We start from the raw sequence: 22,487 nt of genomic DNA on the forward strand, positions 1-22,487 counted from the left end.
TTAATATTAATTATAATAATAATAATAATGGGGGGCAGACTCCGAATGTGAGCATCCTGTTACAGATATATGTTAGTGCACTCCAGTGGCACCCCCACAGGGGTGGGTTATGGGATCCATTAATGTAGGCAGTAGGTAAGACTGGAACAGTCCAATATCCTTATTCAGGGGTGGAGCAAGGAGGCATTGACTAAGGACGTAGGCATAACTGGAAAAATACTGATGTCACTATTCAGGTGTGGAACAAGGAGGCATTGACTAAGGTATGTAGGCATAACTGGAAAAATACTGTCACTATTCAGGGGTGGGTGCAGGGAGTCTCACTAAGGCTGTAGAGTAGAACACTCTGATGACAGCTTTCAGGAAAGGCAGGGAGTTTTTATTGAATTTGAGAAAAACATTGTTATGAGTGGAGCAGGAGCACTGGGTTGACTGATTAAATTGAAAGTTGGCCCAAGGTTGGACCTTAGCCCCTGGTAGGGGTGGGTGGTGGCCCCTCCCCTTAGGTGACCCGATTGCACCAATCCCCTCCCCTGCAGTGATGTCACCCTGCCAACCCAGTCTATTTGTGACACCATCACAGCATGTGCTTCACGAAAGTCTCTGACCCACCTATTGCTAACTCTTGCGACTGGTTAAAAGAGGAGGGGCAAACGGCCAGATTAACCCTTGCATGGCTAAAATGCCCTACATTTAAAGCAACCAATGCACTCTCACATTAACCCAGATTACCCCTGTATAACTCTGGTCTCATTGGCACCCTGATATTCTTAAAATATATTTAACCTCCTACTGAATTCTACTGTTTATTCTGAATTATACAATGTATTAAACGCATGAAACGTCACGGGTCCCAGAAACCTATACAAGTTCGTGTTTCGTCGTCCGAGTGTTTTAAAAAGAATGTGATTCTATTTTTTATTGTGAAATTACCGAATGAGAAATAGATTTATGGCAATCTGTTCCCCTAGATATTAATAGCTGCAAGCAGATTGTTTGCTGGAATATTATGTATGTAAGAGAGATTTAAAGGCACAGGGGCTGTTTGATGGGAGCCATTGTTAGGGGGACACAAGAGCTGATTTATATCTTATTGTGGAACCAATAGGACTTTACTGAATCACTTTAAAAAAATAATGGAATTGGGTTAAGTAGAAATCCTGCCTCCGTGCCCTAATTCCTCTCTCATGAGAGCTGCTATAATGCTTGAGGGATTTTTATTAGGAATGCACCGAATCCAGGATTTGGTTCGGAATCCGGCCAGGATTCTGCATTTTTTAGCAGGATTCGGATCCTTCTGCCCGACCGAACCAAATTAGAATCCTAATTTTCACATGCAAATTAGGGGCAGAGAGGGAAATCGCGTGACTTTTTGTCACAAAACAAGGAAGTAAAATATGTTTTCCCCTTCCCACCCCTAATTTGCATATGCAAATTAGGATTTGGATTCGGTTCAGTATTTGGCCGAATCTTTAGCAAAGGATCCAAAATAGTGGATTCGGTGCATCCCTAATTCTTATGGGGTTGTTCACTTTAAACTTTAATACAATGTAGAGGGTGATATTCTGAGACCATTTGCATTTGGTTTCATTTTTATTATTTGTGGTTATTTAGCTTTTTATTCAGCAGTTCTCCAGTTTGCAATTTCAGCCATTTGGTTGCTAGGGTCCAAATTCCCCTAGCAACCATGCACTGATTTGAATAAGAGACAGGAATATGAATAGGAGAGGCCTGAAGAGTAAGATGAGTAATTAAAAAAATAACGATAAATGTGTTACCCTTCAGAGAATTTGTTTATTCGATGGGGTCAGTGACCCCCATTTGAAAGCTGGAAAGAATCAGACGAAGAAGGCAAATAATTCAAAAATGAAGACCAACTTAAAGGTGAACCACCCCTTTAAAAACAATGGTAAATGAACCGTTGTCTCATGACTAGATGGGGTTTGTCTAAGGAGAATGCCTCATCGGAGGAAAAAAAAATATGTCTGCTTCTCCTATGTATAAATGATGTATATTGAGACATTCCATCATGTTGTCATGGTTTAGTTACTGTGAAAATAAACATTACTTATCAACAGGGTTCATGATCAGCAGCTGCAGAATTCCATACAAGGCAATAAACCTTCTCTTAAGCCTTCTGTCCCCCATCATTCCTCCCTTATCTACAGACTCATATCCGTTCCTCAGCCGGGCCCTATGGGTGTCATGTTTGTGCCCATGGAAGGAGCCGACCAAGATAAACAGTTGTTTTTCTGATCTGAAAACCTCTGTTTTCAGTGTATGAGAGTGTTAAAGGGAAAGTAATCACTTATACCTCTAGTTTTAGTATGTTCAGTCTTGTACCCATGTGCCAGAGCTTTTACTTTCATGGAGTCATTAAGTTTACTTTCATGGAGTCATTATGATGGTTCAGAATTTGGCTCATAGCTGTGATTGTGGCCTCATGCCCCAAATCATTTGGGGAGCTATTGAAATCCTTGGCTCTTACCAAAAAGCAACGGTTGTTTCCACCAAGAAATGATGTGTGGGAACAGCAATCCCAGGAGAATAACAGATGTTCCAGGAGAGAAAATAAATGGATTTGAGGGCTATTCCTGGTTTCCAGGTCTGAGTAATGTTTCCGTTTGCACTGGGACAGGGATTTTCTGCTCCAAACGGGGTTATCGACTAACCTGCAAGTTATTTGCTCAAAAATCAAATGTCAGGCGCATGGGAACCAATGTAACAGTCTCCAATTGCAGACTCTGAAATAGGTGGAGTTTACCATAATATTGGGTGGGCAAGTGCAACGTTATTAATATTCGGATATTGGAAGGTATGTGCTTATATGTCTAGTAAAGGAGAAGGAAAGGCTAAAAGTAATTAAGCTTTATCAGAAAGGTCTATATAAATACACCAGTAAACCCTCAAATGCTGCTCTGTGTCCTCTGTCAAAAGAAACAGCACATTTCTTTCCTTCTATTGTCATGGGCTTCTGTATCAGACTTCCTGTATTCAGATTAAACCTCCAGGACTAGGACTTGAGCATGCTCAGTTTGCTCCTCTCTCCCTCCTCCCCTCCCTGCTGTAATCTGAGCCCAGAGCTGTGAGTGAGCAGGGAGAGACTCAGGCAGGAAGTGATGTCACACCAAGCTAATATGGCAGCTGCTATCCTAAAAAAACAGAGACCTTCTAGAGCTGTTTACACAGGTAAAGCATTCTATAGAATAAACATGGTGTTTTAGCTTGCACTATTGTGGTTATTCTTTTGGCAATAAACTGCTTCAGTAGCTTTCCTTCCTTTAAGTAAAGGTGTCTGATACACCCGGGCACCAGTAACCTTTGCCCGAGGGGGGGGGGTGCAAGAAGGAAGGCTCATAGGTAAGTGGGGCTGTCAGTTTTATAGTTTTTTTTAATAGTTACAGTTTTATACGTCTACACTATAGCATAGACATAGCAGCCCTCTAGGTCAGATTCAGAACCAGCCTGCCCAAATCAATGGTGGCCCGGCAAGACAAAATCTGCTAGGCTTGAAAAAAAACCATCAAATGTAACTGTAAATGTGCCTAATAGGTAAACGCAAAGCATAGCAAATGAAAGTATAATGGCTCTTTAATTAGAAACTATTTTTATAGTATTTATATTTGCCTTTATCTTCCCACACTGCTTTTGTCAGGTGCAGCTGCTGTTCATTATGGCAGGGAGCAGTGCACACAGCTGATTGCCGTTTCTTTATTGCACACGTGATCATCACCTTCCCGTCAGCCGAAAACGAAAATTATTTTGTTATTCTCCCTGTGCCTCGCGCTCTGCCAGGAGATCAACTGGATTGAGCTTCCCCCTGGCTGTCGGCTCTATGTCAGGCTGTCAGGCGGCATTCCAGGAATTGAATTACTTTTCCAATCAAGTGGGCTGATTAGCTGGAGAAATCTTATTCTCTGCCTATTGTCCACTTGTCTGTCGCTGTCACATTTGCCTTCCTGAGCCATTAACGTTTCTGTCTTCTTCTCCTTCCAATATTAAGGTTTCCCTTCTCATCCTCTCTCTGGTCTCTGGATAAAGACCCCTTCCCTGTCGGAACCTTGTGTTGTTTCTTTATTAAGATAAAAACAAAACAATGCGCATCCAATTTGCTCATTAATTAGGGCCTCATGCAGGACCACCATCAGAAATCGCAGGGCCCCGTACGACAAAATTTCCTGGGCCCCCTGGGCCCACCGCAAGCCCCAACTACAGGTCCGCCCTCCCAACCACACAGTAAAAAAACAAAAAAAATATTGGTGGAAAATATTGGTGGCTAGGGTTCCCACATGTTAAAAAATAAAAAAGATATTGGTGGTCAGGGCCCCCCATAAAAAAACATTTGTGGCCAGGGCCCCCCATTAAAAAATATTGGTGGCTAGGACCCCACATGAGAAAAAAAATTGGTGGCCAGCCCCCCCCACATTATGAGAAAATTGGTGGCCAGGACCCCTTAAACTTCCATGCCTTCCCGAAGTCAGCAGCTCTTAGAAAGATGGGGGGCCCGGCTAATCAAGTAAGTGTGGCGTGGCCGGGGCCCCCCTTACCCTCGGGCCCCCTACAACTCTACCCCCTGATGGCTGCCCTGGCCTCATGGGCCCTCCTGCAGCCGCAGGGTCTGCTTCCTCTGTAGTTACGCCCCTGCTATCACTTACTTGACATACTGTTTACTATATGCCATGGTTGCAGCCCCTTTCCCTGGCACCAACTTGCCAGAGCTGTGGATGAAACAAGCAGAGCTGTCAATGTAACCTCAAATTTTTTGAGACGTGGAAGTGACCTCACAGCGCCAACCCGTACCCTCAGGAAGTGACATCACACACATGCACAAATCTCTCTCCTGAAGCTGCAAATCTCTACTGCGAATGAGAACTTTCTCCAAAAGACATTCGGATACCTACTGAGCATGCTCAGTCGGATTTTTTTTAAAGAAAAAAATCAGGGAATGCTTAAAATTTGGGAAAACGCAGTAGGATGACGGAGACCAGGGGAAGATGGCCAAATTTGGGTAACTTTCAATAAAATAGTGGGGGTTGATAACTCTGCACATGGTAGATTTAGGTGTTACCTTTTGACAGGCCAGGGGGGACCATCATCTGGGCATTGCCTCGATCTTCTCTAACACATATTAGGGTGCTCAGAATCCAGCGATAATCTCTGGCACCCCAGAACATGGAGAAGAAATTAGGGCAATGCATAAAATTCAGGACAATGTGGTAGGATAAAAGGAGACCAGGGGGAGAGGGCCAAATTTGGGTAACTCTTAAAAAAAATAAGTGGGATTGACAGCTCTGCACATGGTAGATTTAGGTGTTACCTTTTGACAGGCCAGGGGCCCCATCATCTGGGCATTGCCTCGATCTTCTCTAACACATATTAGGGTGCTCGGAATCCTGCACTTATCTCAGGCACCCCAGCGAGGCAGAAACATATGTAAATGTTCTCCACCAGTCTGACAGTTATAAACGACTGGCGTTGAGCACTAATGAGGATAAATGTGTTATTTTGCGGCTGGTAATTATGTATCCGCTCTCTTGTCTGCTTCATATTGATCTACAGTAGATTAGCGATGTTTATGGGATATTTACAGGGATTGGTGATTGAGCCATTTCGGTACCTACGGGTGCAAAAAAACCACACTTGTGTCGGTCTCAGCTGCACCCATACACCCAGAGAGAGGGAACAGAGCACCAGTGATGAAAAGTAAAGAGGTCAGCGCCACCATTGTGCCCGTTAGTTTCACCCGCTCCGATCGAATGCCCAGGAGATGGGAGTCTGGCACAGCCTGCATGTTAGGAAATATAGATATTATTTTTGAAAGCGGGATGAACTCGTGCCAACGATGGAATATGCACAATTAGTAATGGGCGGGGAGCCAGGGTTCTTTGATGGAGGGGCGTCCAAAAACTGGCAGGAGTTTTAATGGCTTCAATACCGAGCTTGCGTGGGATTATGGGAAAAAAAACCGTAGCAAACACAAGTCTTTTATTAGATGCCAACTGTTATATATGCTGGATAAGAATAGTTACAATGCCGTCAACTGCTCGTGAACCCCCAATGGGGCCACATCCAGTAGCGCATATTTATCTGATGTGCAGAAACATTTCAGTGAACATGTTATAGGGACCCCTGTAATGTTATTAGATTGTGTCCTCTGTTCTTAAACTCACTGCCTTTAGTGTCTTTATGTGAACGCTGTCAGAGCGAAAATTAAAAACGTTTAGTATGATACAGAGAGGGATATTCTGAAACAATTTTCAATTGGTTTATATTTTTTATTACTTGTGTTTTTTTTTTGAGTTAATTCGCTTTTTATTCAGCGGCTCTCCGGTTTGCAATTTCTGCAGTCCAAATTCCCCTAGCAACCATGCACTGATTTGAATAAGAGACTGGAATATAATTAGGAGAGGGCTGAATAGAAAGATGAGTAATAAAAAGTAGCAATAACGATACATTTGTAGCCTTACAGATCATTTGTTTTTCAGATGGGGTCAGCGACCCCCATTTGAAAACAGGTCTGAAGAAGAAAGGCTTTAGGCACGCACTCCAGAGACTCCACGGTGTTATCTGTGGAATAAAGATTACGGGTGTTGTGCCTAAAGCAGCTCTGCAAAGAAAAGTTTTCTCCCCAAGCTACGGGTTTGGGGCGCAGCTTAAAAGTTTAAGCTCCCAAGAGGTTAATTGTATAATTAAGCTAGTAGCACCTGACTTAAGTTTGGCATTTGGATACACTGAAGAAGAAAGGCAAATAATTTAAAAACTATATATAAAAAAAATAATAATAAAGACCAAGGGAAAGGTTGCTTAGAATTAGCCATTCTACAGTATAACATACTAAATGTTAACTTAAAGGAGAAGTAAACCCTAAAAATGAATAGAAAAAAAAAAAATGCCATATTTTATATAGTGAACTTATTGCAGGCGGCTAAAGTTTCAGCTTGTCAATAGCAGCAATGATCCAGGACTTCAAACTTGTCACAGGGGGTCACCATCTTGGAAAGTGTCTGTGACACTCACATGCTCAGTGGGCTCTGATTGGCTGTTGAGAAGCTAAGCTTAGGGCTCGTCACTAATTATCCAGCAGAAAATGAGCTTCCCTGGCTGTAATATAAGCTGATGCTACAGGTTTGCTGATTATTCAATTCTGATGCTAATTGCACTGGTTTCTGTGCTGCCATGTAGTAATTATGTGTATTAATTACTAATCAGCCTTATATTGTGACATTTCTATTCTATGTGTACTGTATATTGTGAGTGGCTCCCTAAGCTCAGTAAGTGACAGCAGCACAGAGCATGTGCAGTGAATCAGCAGAAAAGAAGATGGGGAGCTACTGGGGCATCTTTGGAGACACAGATCTTTACTGCTAAAGGGCTGAAGTTGCCTTGGGCTGGTACAGAAGCACAAAACATCATGTACAACATTTCTAGCTTACTTCTTTAATTTAACTTTCCTTGTCCTTTAAAGGTGAACCACCCTTTTAAGTCACAACCAGCAATCTTCTAATCTTCCGCACGCCCCTACCAAAGCCCTCGTTCCATTTTCCCCTCTATATCAAAGGTACAGGCAATTGCATTTTTTTACAAAGGGACAAACTAACTATACAGGGAAAAAATAGTCTATTCTTAGAGCCTGATTTTCATATTCATCAGCGGGAAAGATGAAAGTTGTGTATAAGCAGAGTTCCCCTTTAGCCCAGAGACACTTGCATTGTGCTTATTCCTAGACAGTTTAAAGGGAAACAACAGTCAGTGTTTTTATGTTTTTCAATGAATTAGCCACCGGAACGCCGTAGAGAATTCTCGCTGCCGGGACTATACATAATATATGAACCTCTTTGTTGAGATGGTACCGCCATGTATTCTTTGATGTTTGGCCCAAATCTGCCCCACTTCCATGGAAGCTTCTGGACTTCCGCAGCCTTTACCAACTGGAGATGAGCGGGAGTAGATAATAAAAGTTTGAAGAGGGTGGAAAATTAAAGCAGTTTATCAGTAAAAATAAATAAATAAATGAGGAAAAACCGGGGTTGCCATGGAAACCGTCTCAAGAAACGCCACTGTCACGAGCAAGCTCATGTTTTTCCGATGCAATTAGGCAGGGTCGGGCTGGCCTTTATCTTTTTGGTGGGCCTGGGTCATGATGAGTTCCCTCTTAGGTCGAATTATGGGTTGTGACCGTGGTTCCTGGGTTTATGGTTTCCAGATGGGCCCTAGGGTCTCGGTAGGATCTGAAACACTGGAATGAGGTGGTTGTTCCTACATCACTTTGTGTTAGGGTTGGGAAATTGGGTCAGTTTTAGAATAGGGCGTCTTCAGCCAGTTAGGGACCATTTAGGGGGGAAGAATGAAGAATGTAGATAAAGACATTATGGTTGTGATGGGCGAATTTCTCCCGGTTCGCTTTGCCGAAAAATTGGCGAATTTCCCACGAGATTCGCGAAACGGCAAATAAATGAAAAAAAAAATTGTGAAACTCGAAAATTGATGCCCACGTAAATTTTGGATGTCGCTCCCGTCAATTTTGCCGCTGGGGTTAAAGTTAATTGGCATCCGAATAGTGTTGACGCGCTGCAATTTTGACGCGAGCGACTTTTTAGACGTGTGCGGAAATTCTACGCAAATTTGCACCAGGCAAATTTATTCACCCATCACTAATTATGGGATCTCTTATCTGGAAACACGTATCCAGAGAAATTCGTCAATTCGGGGCCCAAACGGACTCAATCACAGCGCTGATTTTATTTTCTAAAGGTTGCCATATGAGCCAAATGAAGGGTTCTCTCCCCGATATGCCCACCTTTAAGGTGGGCGATATTGGGCTGATTCGATCATGGGCCCTAGGCTTTTTGTATTATGTCATAACTTCATTAACTGCAGCCCTAGTAAAAGATGTCATCAAACTTAGCTTTATTGTACAAGTAAGGGATCCGTTATCCGAAAAACATTATCCAGAAAGCTCCAAATTACGGGATGGCCCTCTCCCATAAACTCCTTTTTATCTAGCTAATCAAATTTTTTTAGAAATGATTTCTATTTTCGCTGTACAGGTATGGGACCTGTTATCCAGTATGCTTTTTCCAGATAATGGATCTTTCCATAATTTGGATCTTCATACCTTAAGTCTACTAGAAAATCATGTAAACATTAAATAAACCCAATTGGCTGGTTTTGCCTCCAATAAGAATAAATTATATCTTAGTTGGGATCAAGTACAAGCTACTGTTTTATTATTACACAGAAAAAGGAAATCCGTTGTAAAATTTTAGATTATTTGGATAAAATGGAGTCTATGGGAGACAGCCTTTCCGTAATTCGGAGCTTTTCTGGATAATGGGTTTCTTGATAACGGATCCCATACCTGTAATAATCAAACGGTAGCTTGTACTTGATCCCAACTAAGATATAATTAATCTTTATTGGAGCCTATTTGCTCTTCTAGTCTTCTAGTAGACTTAAGGCATGAAGATCCTAATCATGGAAAAACCCGTTATCCGGAAAAACCCAGGCATTCTGGATACCTGTATCTTGCGTGTTTTGCTAAAGCTGCCTCTGTGATGGTGTATAATAAACTCCCTGGCACATTCCTACTCATAAGATTCCCATCAGTTTTATCTTTATAATTACAGCTTTCCAGGGGCAGGGTGGGCTCTAGAAAAAAAATAACCTGTGATTTATTTCCCTTACAAAAAAAACCCCATGATTTTATGGCGTTCTTATTTATTTACTCTGGCTCCGTCATTAGATGTCAAATACTAATTATCATGTACAGGGTAATGGTTACTTGAGGATAATTGCAGGCAAGGGAATATACTTCCACATGAAGCAACTTAGAAGCAAAAAGGTTCAGCCCACTCACCTCCAGTGTAATTGAGCGGCGATATAGGGAAGGAAGGAATACTGTGCAAAGTCAAGAAAATGATTTGCTTTAATTGAGAGAAGCTTTTTACTGCCCGCCCCCACTTTATTGGATCCCTGGCAAATTGACAGCACCGACATTGTCTTGCCATTATAATCTTTCCACCAATCATCCGCTTATCTTCTCTCAAATACCTGCCTTCTTGATGATAACCTTTTGACAAGAACCTCGTGGGTGGGGCTAATGAGACAATGGCTGATCTCATTAAAGGAACAGTAACACCAAAAAATAAAAGTATTTTAAAGGAATGACAATATAATGTACTGATGCCCTGCACTGGCAAAACTGGTGGGGTTGCTTTCAGAAACACTACTATAGTTTATATAAACAATCTGCTGTGTAGCCATGGGGGCAGCTATTCAAGCACAGGATACACAGTAGATAACAGATAAGTACTACTATAGTTTATATAAACAAGCTGCTGTGTAGCCATGGGGGCAGCCATTCAAGCACAGGATACCCAGTAGATAACAGATAAGTACTACTATAGTTTATATAAACAAGCTGCTGTGTAGCCATGGGGGCAGCCATTCAAACACAGGATACACAGTAGATAACAGATAAGTACTACTATAGTTTATATAAACAAGCTGCTGTGTAGCCATGTGGGCAGCCATTCAAGCACAGGATACACAGTAGATAACAGATAAGTACTACTATAGTCTATATAAAAAAAGCTGCTGTGTAGCCATGGGGGCAGTCATTCAAGCACAGGATACACAGTAGATAACAGATAAGTACTACTATAGTCTATATAAAAAAGCTGCTGTGTAGCCATGGGGGCAGCCATTCAAGCACAGGATACACAGTAGATAACAGATAAGTACTACTATAGTTTATATAAACAAACTGCTGTGTAGCCATGGGGGCAGCCATTCAAACACAGGATACAGAGTAGATAACAGATACGTTCTTAAGAATCCCATTGTATTCTGTGCTTGAATGGCTGCCCCCATTGCTCCACAGTAGCTTGTTTATATAAACTATAGTAGTGTTTCTGAAACAAACCCACCAGTTTTGCCAGTGCAGGGCAACACTACATTATATTGTCATTACTTTACTGTTTCTTTAAAGCCATGATGAGGGAAAAGTGGATGCACACAACAAATAAAAAGCAAAGGATCAGTAGGAACAATTCTGTTGCTTTCTTTATGAGGGGTAATGCAATACAGTTACAAAGATTTCTTCAGTTCTGGTAACCCATAGCAACCAATCAGAATTACAGTTCTGTAGTTTTGGTTTTTTTTTATCATTAAAGGGGAAAATTATTAATTAAAAACTACAAAAAGAGCCTCCTTAACGTTTTCAACTTTTTTTCAGGCGCAAATGTAAATGATGTTTATACTGTATAAATATCTGTATTGAGCACAATACTCAGACTTGGCCAGACTGCAGCCGGGTCTTATACACAAGCTCCAGTTTTACTCTGAGATCACAGGCCCTTTCTAATGCAGTTACACAGTCGGATAAGCACGGGGAGTGGATCAATTAATTCACTGAATTAGCGATCAAAGAGCCTGAGTGGGAAGTGGATTAAATAGACTTTGGAAGGTCAGAGCTAGTGAACTAGTGCTTACAGATGTGCAATGGAGTATATTAGTAGTGGGTGGTAGATAGTGGTTTTGTATTACACACAGGTCACTGGTAGGGATGTAGCGAACTGTTCGCCGGCGAACTAGTTCGCGCGAACTTCGACTGTTCGCGTCCGCCGAATGTTCGCGAACGTCGCGCGAAGTTCGCCAATAGGCGTTCGCGTCAAAAATCGTTCGACCATTCGACCATTCGATCGCTAAATCGAAGGATTTTCGTTCGAATCGAACGATCGAAGCCATTTGATTGAATGAAATCATTCGATCGAATGGTTTCGATCATTCGATTCGAACGAAAATCGTTCGATCGAACGATTAAAATCCTTCGATCGTTCGAATCGAACGATTTTCGGATGTTCGAAGTTCGCGAACAGTTCGCGAACTGTTCGCATTTTTTGCCGGTGTTCGCGAACGGCGTTCGCGAACACATAAACGGCAGTTCGCTACATCCCTAGTCACTGGTAGTGAAGGACAAATTTCTTCCATTTCGCCGAAAAATCTGTGAAACTCGAATTTTGCCGACGCGTCAATTTGCAGAATTTTGCCGCTGGTATTAAAGTCAATGGGCTTCTGAATAGTGTTGATGCACGATGGTTTTCACGCGAGCTACTCTTCCAATGGGCGTCCAAATTTTTTCCATGCTGGCAAATTTTCGCCGACGAATTTTCACTAATTTATTCGCCCTCAGCGAAACGCGGAAATTTGCCACAAATTTATTCGCCCATCACTAGTCACTGAATACAGTTAATAGGGAGGGTTCTAAAGGGGTTGAGTAACCCATGGCATCCAATTGGATATTTTAATATTTTCAAACCAGTAAATGTTACCTACTGATGAGTTAGTACTGTGATCCCAACCAGTGGCTCAAGCATAACATGTTGCTCCATAACCCCTTGTATGTTCATTTTTGAACTCCAGGGTTAGTTTTGGTTGCATAAAAACCACGGGGCAGATTCATTAAGGGTCGAATTGAAAATTGAAATTCGAATTTTCAAATTTTTTTATGGTTAAAACTCTCAAATTCCAATTGTGAAGTATCCAAACTCAGAGTCGAGTTTTAATTCGAATTCAAATTTCGAGATTTATCATACTCTGGCTCTTTAAAAACTCAAATTTGACTATTCGCCACCTAAAACCTGCCGAGTTCATGTATAATTCAATGGGCGAGGTCCAGGGACCAATTTGGACATGTTAGTAGCCTTCCTGACATTCGAGTCTAGTCAAATTTAGTCGGTAAAATTTGTGCGAGTTTAAGATATTCGATTTTTTTGTATTAAATAACCCCCCCAATCAAATTTCAAGTATATTCAATTTTAATAGAGTTAAAAAAAGTCACATGAATTTGAAATTCAACCTTTAATAAACGTGCCTCCAAAAAAAGAGGCTCCTGTAGGCTAACCGTCCACATAGGGACTACCAAATAGCCAATCACAGCTCTTATTTGGCACCACCCAGGAACTTTTTTTTTTACTTGTGTTTCTCCCCAACTCTTTTAACAATTGAATGTGGCTCATGGGTAAAAAAGGTTAGTAGATCTGGTGTAAACATTGCAACTGTTATAAACCCGTATTGGCCAAAACCATTGCTGAAAAAAGCTGTTTCCAGCATTTACAGCATTTCCTTTAAGCAAGGGTCACTCAACACGATGACTTGTGTCAAAGCCTGAACTAGGGGTAGACAGAATAGTTATATGTCTAGGGCATAGCTAGGGGAAGGCACACTCTTAAAAAATTAAAAAACAACAAAACAATTTAAGCTCTAGCTTCACTGTTTAGATCCCACCTTGGCTTTCTTCAAGCTATGAAGTGGCCTGGTGGAAGGGGGTAGTAGACTGGGGTGGCATGCAGTAGGTATGTGAGGCATGGGTAAAGTAATGGGTATATAAGGCTTATTGCTCAGAACCAGATCAACACCAATGGCTACAAAAGACTGATCCAAATAAATGAGTTTAGGTGAAGCGCAAGGGATCTTCCAGTCTTCTTACTTTTGCACCTGCAAGTGTCCCATCGACCCACTGAGATGCGGCAATAGCAGGTGCCATACAGGCTTGGATAACCTAATTCATTCTGAGTGCACATGGGATGGCCACTGACTACCCAAATGAAATGAAATATAGCTGACAGCACCAATAATGGTACATTTTAATCCCAAATTCTCAAAGGGAGTATGTTTTGTGGCCGAGAAGTGCCAGCATTAGTGGTGCAGGTATTTGAAAGAGTAGGAGGCAACAGGAGTGACCCTACACCAGCTGAAATACACAGCTTGAGAAAACACCCTGTAATGTACTCGTCTTTTACGATCCTTAGAAGCCGTGGGTACACTCGGATGCACAAGGCACCCCTGAGGATTCCGGTGTTCACCGATGCCCTTTGGGGGCCCTGGGCTTTCTGCTGAGGATCCCATAAGGAGTAATTCATAATAACAAGTCCAAAACAATGTACCGGCAAGGAATAGGCAAGATGTAGTCGGAGATTACTGACACCAGCATCATTTGCCCCTATCCGGAAGACGCTGATAGACGTGCCGGGAGGTAGTAAACTGAGGCAGTCTCCCGGTGCGTCTTACATACCCATTATTCTTATGGACAGTACTGTGGCTCAGTGGCTATGACCGCAGCACAGGGGTCCCACGTTGATCCCAGCCATTGTCACCATTGGGTTTCCTCGAGGTACTCCGAGTCCAACCACACAGTCAGTTTAATTGGCTCCTGATAAAACTGCCCATAGTGTGTGTGTGTGAATGTGTCAGGGCTTTAGATTGTAAGCTCCACTGGTGCAGTGAAAGATAATCTCTTTATAGCTATGCAGAATATGATGGGTCTATATAAATTAAGGATAATAACGATAGGTAAATGGAAAAACACTGCAGTTGATTATGAATAGCGAAGAACTGGCTAAATGATATGTATCTCACATATTCCATGTTGTACTGTTAAAAACAGCTGATGCGAGACATTTCCATAGTCTCCTGTTCTGAACCGATAACCCCGAGACAGTTGGGGGCTCTGCCGGCAGCGATTCTCCGGGTTTTATTTTTGGACTGTACTTGAATAGCTCATGCTGATAGAGCTACTTTGCCTTTTTATTAGTGCTTAGCCGCTTACTTCAACACTTCACAAGCCTTTCCCCTTTTTAGAGAGCAGCAGGTAAGCCGGCAGATATTATTTTAAAAAAAAGTTGCCATCTGGGCATTTTGCCAACTCGCTGTAATACGACTTATCCCGTATTCCTGTGTGTCAGTCATATACATATACTAAGGGACAGGAGCCATAGGGGCTTTAAAGGAAATTCTAAAGAGCCAGGGAAGAATGATATAAAGAGGGATTGGACAGAGGTTGATTACAATGTATGGGTAATTGGCACTATTGTATTATACCCACAGTGCAACGGTCCATTCATATGTAAATACCAGTCTGAAAAGGTGTGGAAGCCCATTGGTCATTAGTTTTGGTCATTATTTTGCTAATAACATTTTATTCAGCAGGTAATTAATCATTAAACCATCCAATTAACCATAAATACCCAACACATACATTATTATATATAGTTCAGGTATGGCATCCGTTATTCGTTATGCAGAAAGCTCCGAATTATGGGATTGCCGTCTCCCCTAGACTCCATTTTAATAAAATAATTAAAATTGTTTTTAAACTATTTCCTTTTTCTCTGTAATAATAAAACAGTAGCTTGTACTTGATCTCAACTGGGATACATAATCAATCCTTACTGGAGGTAAAACTACCCTATTGGGTTTAATTCATTAATTTACATGAGATTTTATGAAGATCCTAATTATGGAAATACCCCTTATGTGGAAAACCCCAGATCCTGAGCGATGTCGCCAAAACGAACGGAACTGGATCAGAATGGAAGCCATACAGGCGGTCGGATCGCGGGACGCATCAACGAAGAGATGCGGCCGTGATCTGACGGGATTTTTTTTACCCTGCCCGATCAACATCTGGCTAACCTTGTTATGGGCTCAAGGGGACCCTGACCACCAAGGGCGGCTTAAACCAATATATTCCTCCAAATGCCCTACAAAAGGTTATAAAATCATACCAAATCTATCTCTGGATATTTGCCAAACCAAGCCTCCTGTAGGCTGACAGTCTACATAGAGGTTACCAAATAGCCAATCACAGCCCTTATTGTGCACCACCCTGAAACATTTTTCATGCTTGTGTTGATCCCCAACTCTTTTTACATCTGTATGTTGCTCACAGGTAAAAAAAAATTTGGGGACCTCTGATGAAGGACATCGTCCTTGCTATGGAAAGCTCCAGTTATGGTTCCTTCCAAACGGCCACTCCCCAATGACATTAGACCACGCCCCCACACCATATACCCACTAGGTACTTGTAATGGGCCTAGGAAACAACACTAAACAAATACAGATGTTAAACATAAAGCAATATTTATTATAAGTGGAACTATAACAAGGGAAAGCGCAAGCTCAACTAATGGGGGGAACCATTTATTATAACCTTTCTCCAGAGAACCAGAAAGAATTTAATCTCAGAACGAGAAGGACGGCGATAAACAGATATAAATCTGTCGCCGTAAAGGTCATAATAACTGGATACTCCATAACAGACTGGTAATCCATCATACAGAACAGACTCCCTCTAGTTGCAGAACTGGGGACTCCTTGGGGCATGTAGAAGATCCATTGGGTTGAAACCCATCCCTGAGATGTATTTTGCCTCTTCATTATATTCATTAGAAAAACTGCTGGTCTTGAACATGAAGCCTTTTTCGTGGAATTACCCCAAAGCCACATCCCTGACAATCCCGTTTAATGGAGCATATACTGCCACGGGCTTCCCAGACAAAAGAGACCAGGAAGATAAAATTGAGAAATAAAACAGCTGGAGTTGTTTTTAATACAGTCATTCAGCATTAATGGAATAAATGTAATCAGCCGTACAAATGAGCATATTTTACATGTGCATATGTTGGAAAAATGGATCTCCAGTCACCCAGATTTAAAGTATGTATAGGCCCCACTGACGTGGTATATTTTAGCCTGAGGCCCATGGAGGCAATTAGGGTTGTTCCTGTCTCACCGGAGGAGATTCACTCAACGTTTCCATCTGAATTCACCTGTTTTCTAGGAAGCAACATTACCCCTGAGCTAGTCTGGCTTAGTCCATGATGCTAAATAATACAGAAAGTGGCTGCTGGGGAGGTCAGCAACACATTGTCATTCAGGCAACAGGCTTTTCTCAGGTTAAAATAGCATATATATATATATATATATATATATATATATATATATATATATATATATATATATATATATATATATATATATATACACTATATTATAGATAATTCAATAAATCCCTTTAACGTTAAAGTGATTATTACAATATTTTAACATATAGATCATGAAACTTCAAATATTGTGGTTAAGATTAAATTCACTTTTTCACTGCACAGGCAGGGATTTATATTATACTTATAGCAGGTATAGTAGGGAGAGATGGTGTCTATAGTAACAGTGGATAATAGTCTCTGGGAAGGGAGTGTGACTGTGGGATAGCAGGTATAGTAGGGAGAGATGGTGTCTATAGTAACAGTGGATAATAGTCTCTGGGAAGGGAGTGTGACTGTGGGATAGCAGGTATAGTAGGGAGAGATGGTGCCTATAGTAACAGTGGATAATAGTCTCTGGGAAGGGAGTGTGACTGTGGGATAGCAGGTATAGTAGGGAGAGATGGTGCCTATAGTAACAGTGAGATAATAGTCTCTGGGAAGGGAGTGTGACTGTGGGATAGCAGGTATAGTAGGGAGAGATGGTGCCTATAGTAACAGTGGATAATAGTCTCTGGGAAGGGAGTGTGACTGTGGGATAGCAGGTATAGTAGGGAGAGATGGTGCCTATAGTAACAGTGGGATAATAGTCTCTGGGAAGGGAGTGTGACTGTGAGATAGCAGGTATAGTAGGGAGAGATGGTGTCTATAGTAACAGTGGATAATAGTCTCTGGGAAGGGAGTGTGACTGTGGGATAGCAGGTATAGTAGGGAGAGATGGTGCCTATAGTAACAGTGGATAATAGTCTCTAGGAAGGGAGTGTGACTGTGGGATAGCAGGTATAGTAGGGAGAGATGGTGCCTATAGTAACAGTGGATAATAGTCTGTGGGAAGGGAGTGTGACTGTGGGATAGCAGGTACAGTAAGGAGAGATGGTGTTACAAGATAGTATGGAACATTTATTTTTTTGACAGTTATTTTCCCCACAACAATGAGGAATGTTCAGCTCTGTGATAGCCAAAGAGAACAAGGTTTGAACAAGCAGCTCTGTATCTGGATTGTGTCTCAGTATTTATACTTGCGCCTTTGCTGGGAGATTCCTTCCAGTGTGGGTTAGAGTTTAGCTTTGAATGATGAATGATTTGCTTGGAGAGAAAAAAAGAAAGATTATATTTGAGGTTATAAAAAGTCTCTTAATCGGTTGAGTTTATTTGACTGAATTTGTTTAAAATGCCTGAAATCAGTAACTGAATAGAATAAACCAGGAGAGACAGTTGTGAGGAAAGCCGACTAGTCGATGCACCGTCTGTTTAACCATGTGGAAATACTTTCCTTCCTACATCTGACCCTCTGTTCATTGCTCCATCTCTACCAAACACTCTTCCTCTATCCATCCCTCCCCCTTCCATCCTTTCAGCTTCCCTTCCATTCTTCATTTATGCCTACCTCTATTCCTTACTTTATCTATACATCCATCAATCCATCCACTCATCTTCTTTCATCTGCTTTATTGCTTCATCTACCCCCATCCATATATCACTCCACTTATCCTTCCATCCAGTTGTGCTCCACCTCTCATTCATCCATTCCTTATGTAACGAATTATTCCCTACTTTCACTTCATCCACTCTCCATTCACCATCTGCTCCATGTCTCCATCCATCCCTACTTCTATATCTCCCTGCCTTCATTCTTCCTCCTCCATCAATTCCATCCTCTAACCATTCCCCCTCCATTTTTTAATTCCTTCCTCCTTTCCACATTATTTTCTCTTTCTATTTATTCACTTCTCAATTTTTGTATATTCATCTTGTTCTCCAGCATTCCTTCTTATATTCCATTCATCCCTTATTTATTTACTGAATCTATCCATTCCTTCATCCTTCCTTTTTCTTTCTATCCATCGTCTATTTTCCATTACTGCCTATGTTTCTTCCTCAAATTTTATTTTCCTTCCACCATCCATCACCATTTGAATTCTCTACCCATCCATCCCTACCTCTATTGTTGCTGCCTTTCCTTCCTTCAACCAATCTTTCATTCATCCTTTCTTCCATAACTACAGATCAGTTTCATTACCCCTACCAGTCCTTGTGCCATCCATCCCATTTCCACCTCATCCATCCATATATCATCCATCCATCTCTCCATATATCATCCATCCATATATCATCTATCTATCTATCTATCTATCTATCTATCTATCTATCTATCTATCTATCTTTCTATCTGTCTATCTATCTATCTATCTATCTATCTATCTATCTATCTATCTATCTATCTATCATCTATCTATCTATCTATCTATCTATCTATCTATCTATCTATCTATCTATCTATCTATCTATCTATCTATCTATCCATACATCATCCATCCATCTCTCCATATATCATCCATACATCCATCCATCCATCATCAATACATCTATCTATACATCATCCATCATCCATCATCCCTCCACCCATTCCTAAGTCTTTCCAAGCGTGTCCTGTGGGCACTAGGATTGGATTCTGCTGCTACAGGTTTCTGGTGAATGTGACTGTAGGTTATGCACATGGGCAGTAGACATTGAAACAAAAATATTCTTTATAGTTGAGAAGTAAACATTTACATATATAGGATTCTGAAGAAAGAACATTCTGGTTTCTGTTCGGTCCTCCGGCCTGTGAACCTAACGCATTAATGTGCATTAAAGAGATATAATACGTTTCGTGCTTGAAGCTCTAGGCCATTATTTATTAAGACTGTGTATCACTTGAGCATGCCTCTATAAGCCTTGGTGCAGCTGGGAGACTTTCCTGTGGAAATCCAATTAGAAGTTATACGTTTCACCTTAATACCAATATTTGCTAATTAATATTGACTCAAAAGGGTTTTTTTTTGTTGTTTTTTTTCTGGCAAGATTGGAACATTCCTAATTAAGCAGTTGAAGTAAATAAAGTGCATTGTTGATTGAGTTCGCGTTTAAGCTTTTAACTGTGGTAACACATTCCCCATAGGGGGATACTTTGTCATATTAGGTTAAAGCCTTTTTATTAATTGTTTAATTAAGAGAAAGTGGCTTCTTGCCGTGCAAGTGTATCGCATCTGCTGAGCCGGAATCGAATGCAAAACTGTCCTGCTTTGCAATGTATCCAGTATAGTAGATTGTATATCGGGTGCAGGCAGAGTGCAAAGTGCAAATAATGGACGCAAACCGCCATGTTATTCAAACTCTGCCCTGGAATTTTTCTGCACTTCAATGTGAATGCCTTTAAACATGCTATGTTTCCATGGGACATTTCCAGCATGAAAACGTGATATAAAAAAGGGAATAAAAGATATGTGGCAGGTTGATATGTTGTTGTATGTGAGCTGGGTTTATTTATATCTGTGTATTTGCATGTCAATTGCTGTGCATGTGCCGTGTGCCAGGAATCCCCCCGCAGTCGTGTAATCAGAAATGACATGTATTTAATATCAATGGAGACTGGAGTCAGACTCGCTTCTTGGCTATGCACATTTGTCGAGTGTAAATCTTTGGAATAACTGGGCAGGTTATTACTGTCAATTCTGTACCGAGGTATTTAGGCAATGGGATTTGCAAGTGGAGCGTTATATTATGTTAATGATCTCAAGCCTCTCTGCACTTGCTGCTTTCCCATGTGTTTATTTGGCTCAAGGAGCTGGGTAAGACACTGACATTGGTGTACTTGACATTTTGTCAATGGGGCACCTGTAACACCCATGGGTGCCACCTAAGGTAGCTAACTCAGTACCACCCATACCATGTTCCAACTGGTGCAAGGCAATGGCATTTTAAAAAATGTATAAAAGGGGCAGCAAAAACAGCGCTGGTCAGGAACACCAGGTTGATGTCTCATGAGGCATTGATACAGGAGAAGGACTGATTTATTAGGCACCTGAATAAAATGACTTTAGGGGCACATTTACTTAGCTCGAGTGAATGAATAGAATAAAAAATACTTCGAATTTCGAATGTTTTTTTTGGCTAATTCGACCATGGAATTGGCTACTTCGACTATGACTTTGTATCGAACGATTCGAACTAAAAATCGTTCGACTATTCGACCATTCGATAGTCGAAGTACTGTCTCTTTAAAAAAAACTTCGACCACCTACTTCGCCACCTAAAACCGACTGAGCATCGATGTTAGCCTATGGAGAAGGTCCCCATAGGCTTTCTAGCCAATTTGGGATCGAAGGAAAATCGTTAGATTTGAAGGATATAATCGTTTGATCGAACGAATATTCCTTTGAAATCGTTGGATGAACGAATAGCACTAAATCCTTCGACTTCGATATTCGAAGTCGAAAGATCTAACTTAGATGGTCAAATAACGAGGGTTAATTAACCCTTGATATTTGACCCTAAGTAAATGTGCCCCAAGATGTTCCTTACCAGCCTGGTGTACATGCCATCAGAGCTCCATGCCAACTATTTTTGTATCCCATTGGTTGCTGCCCAGTATAGTAACATTTAAAAACAAAATCTATTCTGCCTGTACACCCACTCAGGGTGGCACACGAGTTCCCTGGGAGAATGAAAGAAGGTGGCAGCTTGGAGCTATAATGGAAAGTACTCTAGACCAAAAGGGGTTACCAGTTTACCATGAAGTCAACCAGGGTGGTAGTCAATGGTTTCCATGGCATGGAGAGGTTTGGGGTGGACCAGCTACTGATTTGGAGATGGACCTAGGGAGGATCAAGGGAGAGGTCAGGGCACTGCCCAAGGTCTTCACAGAAGATACCACTACCCAGTTGAACAGGGGTGCCTAGAAAATCTGTGCCCACCACTGAATTTAAGCTCCGTTCTTTAAGCCTCTTGCTTACAGATTGTCCCCTTCCCCCTCCAATTACCTTGAATGGGAAACAGCTAAAATTGCCAGTACTGGAGTTTTTTAACCCAAAAACTCTCCAACTGCTGTCCCATTCATTTCAGTGGAAGGCGGCAACATGGGTGGCTGTGGCTGTCTACGTGCTCTCAGCCAAAGTCTTATCTGTTTCTCAGTGAATTGCCGAGAGCACAAGATACTTATCGCAAATTTATTTACTGTATGGAACTCATCTTACCCAGCGTTAGACATTCTATTTGATTATTTGTATTACCATAAATCCTCTTATATCAGTATTATGGCTATAGTCACAAATTCTGAAGATCTGAATGTAATCTGAGGTGCAAGTGTTGCAGAGCGAAGAGATAATAGGGGTAATATACACTTGTTCCATAATGGATATGACGTTGAGAATAGAACTGTATATTGCCATCTCGCATTCATCAGCAAACAAAGTACTTTCACGTAGACTGCTGATATAATGTCAGCCTGCCAGCAGTAGATCTAATTGTTTATTACATTAAAGGGATACTGTCATGGGAAAAAATTTTTTTTTCAAAATTAATCAGTTAATAGTGCTGCTCCAGCAGAATTCTGCACTGAAATCCATTTCTCAAAAGAGCAAACAGATTTTTTTATATTCAATTTTGAAATCTGACATGGGGCTAGACATATTGTCAATTTCCCAGCTGCCCCAAGTCATGTGACTTGTGCTCTGATAAACTTCAATCACTCTTTACTGCTGTACTGCAAGTTGGACTGATATCACCCCCTCCTTTCCCCCCAGCAGCCTAACAACAGAACAATGGGAAGGTAACCAGATAGCAGCTCCCTAACACAAGATAACAGCTGTCTGGTAGATCTAAGAACAACACTCAATAGTAAAA

At 41.3% G+C, this 22,487-nt stretch overlaps 1 protein-coding gene across 2 annotated transcripts in view; it reads left to right on the plus strand.

The window, feature by feature from the left end:
• The window catches only part of LOC108696071 (cGMP-dependent protein kinase 1), a 430,860-nt gene that overhangs the window by 87,381 nt on the left and 320,992 nt on the right, over window positions 1–22,487 (plus strand). The gene's annotated exons all lie outside the window — the stretch shown is intronic.

The sequence above is a fragment of the Xenopus laevis genome, chromosome 7L (assembly GCF_017654675.1).
Source record: "Xenopus laevis strain J_2021 chromosome 7L, Xenopus_laevis_v10.1, whole genome shotgun sequence".
Taxonomy (NCBI): domain Eukaryota; kingdom Metazoa; phylum Chordata; class Amphibia; order Anura; family Pipidae; genus Xenopus; species Xenopus laevis.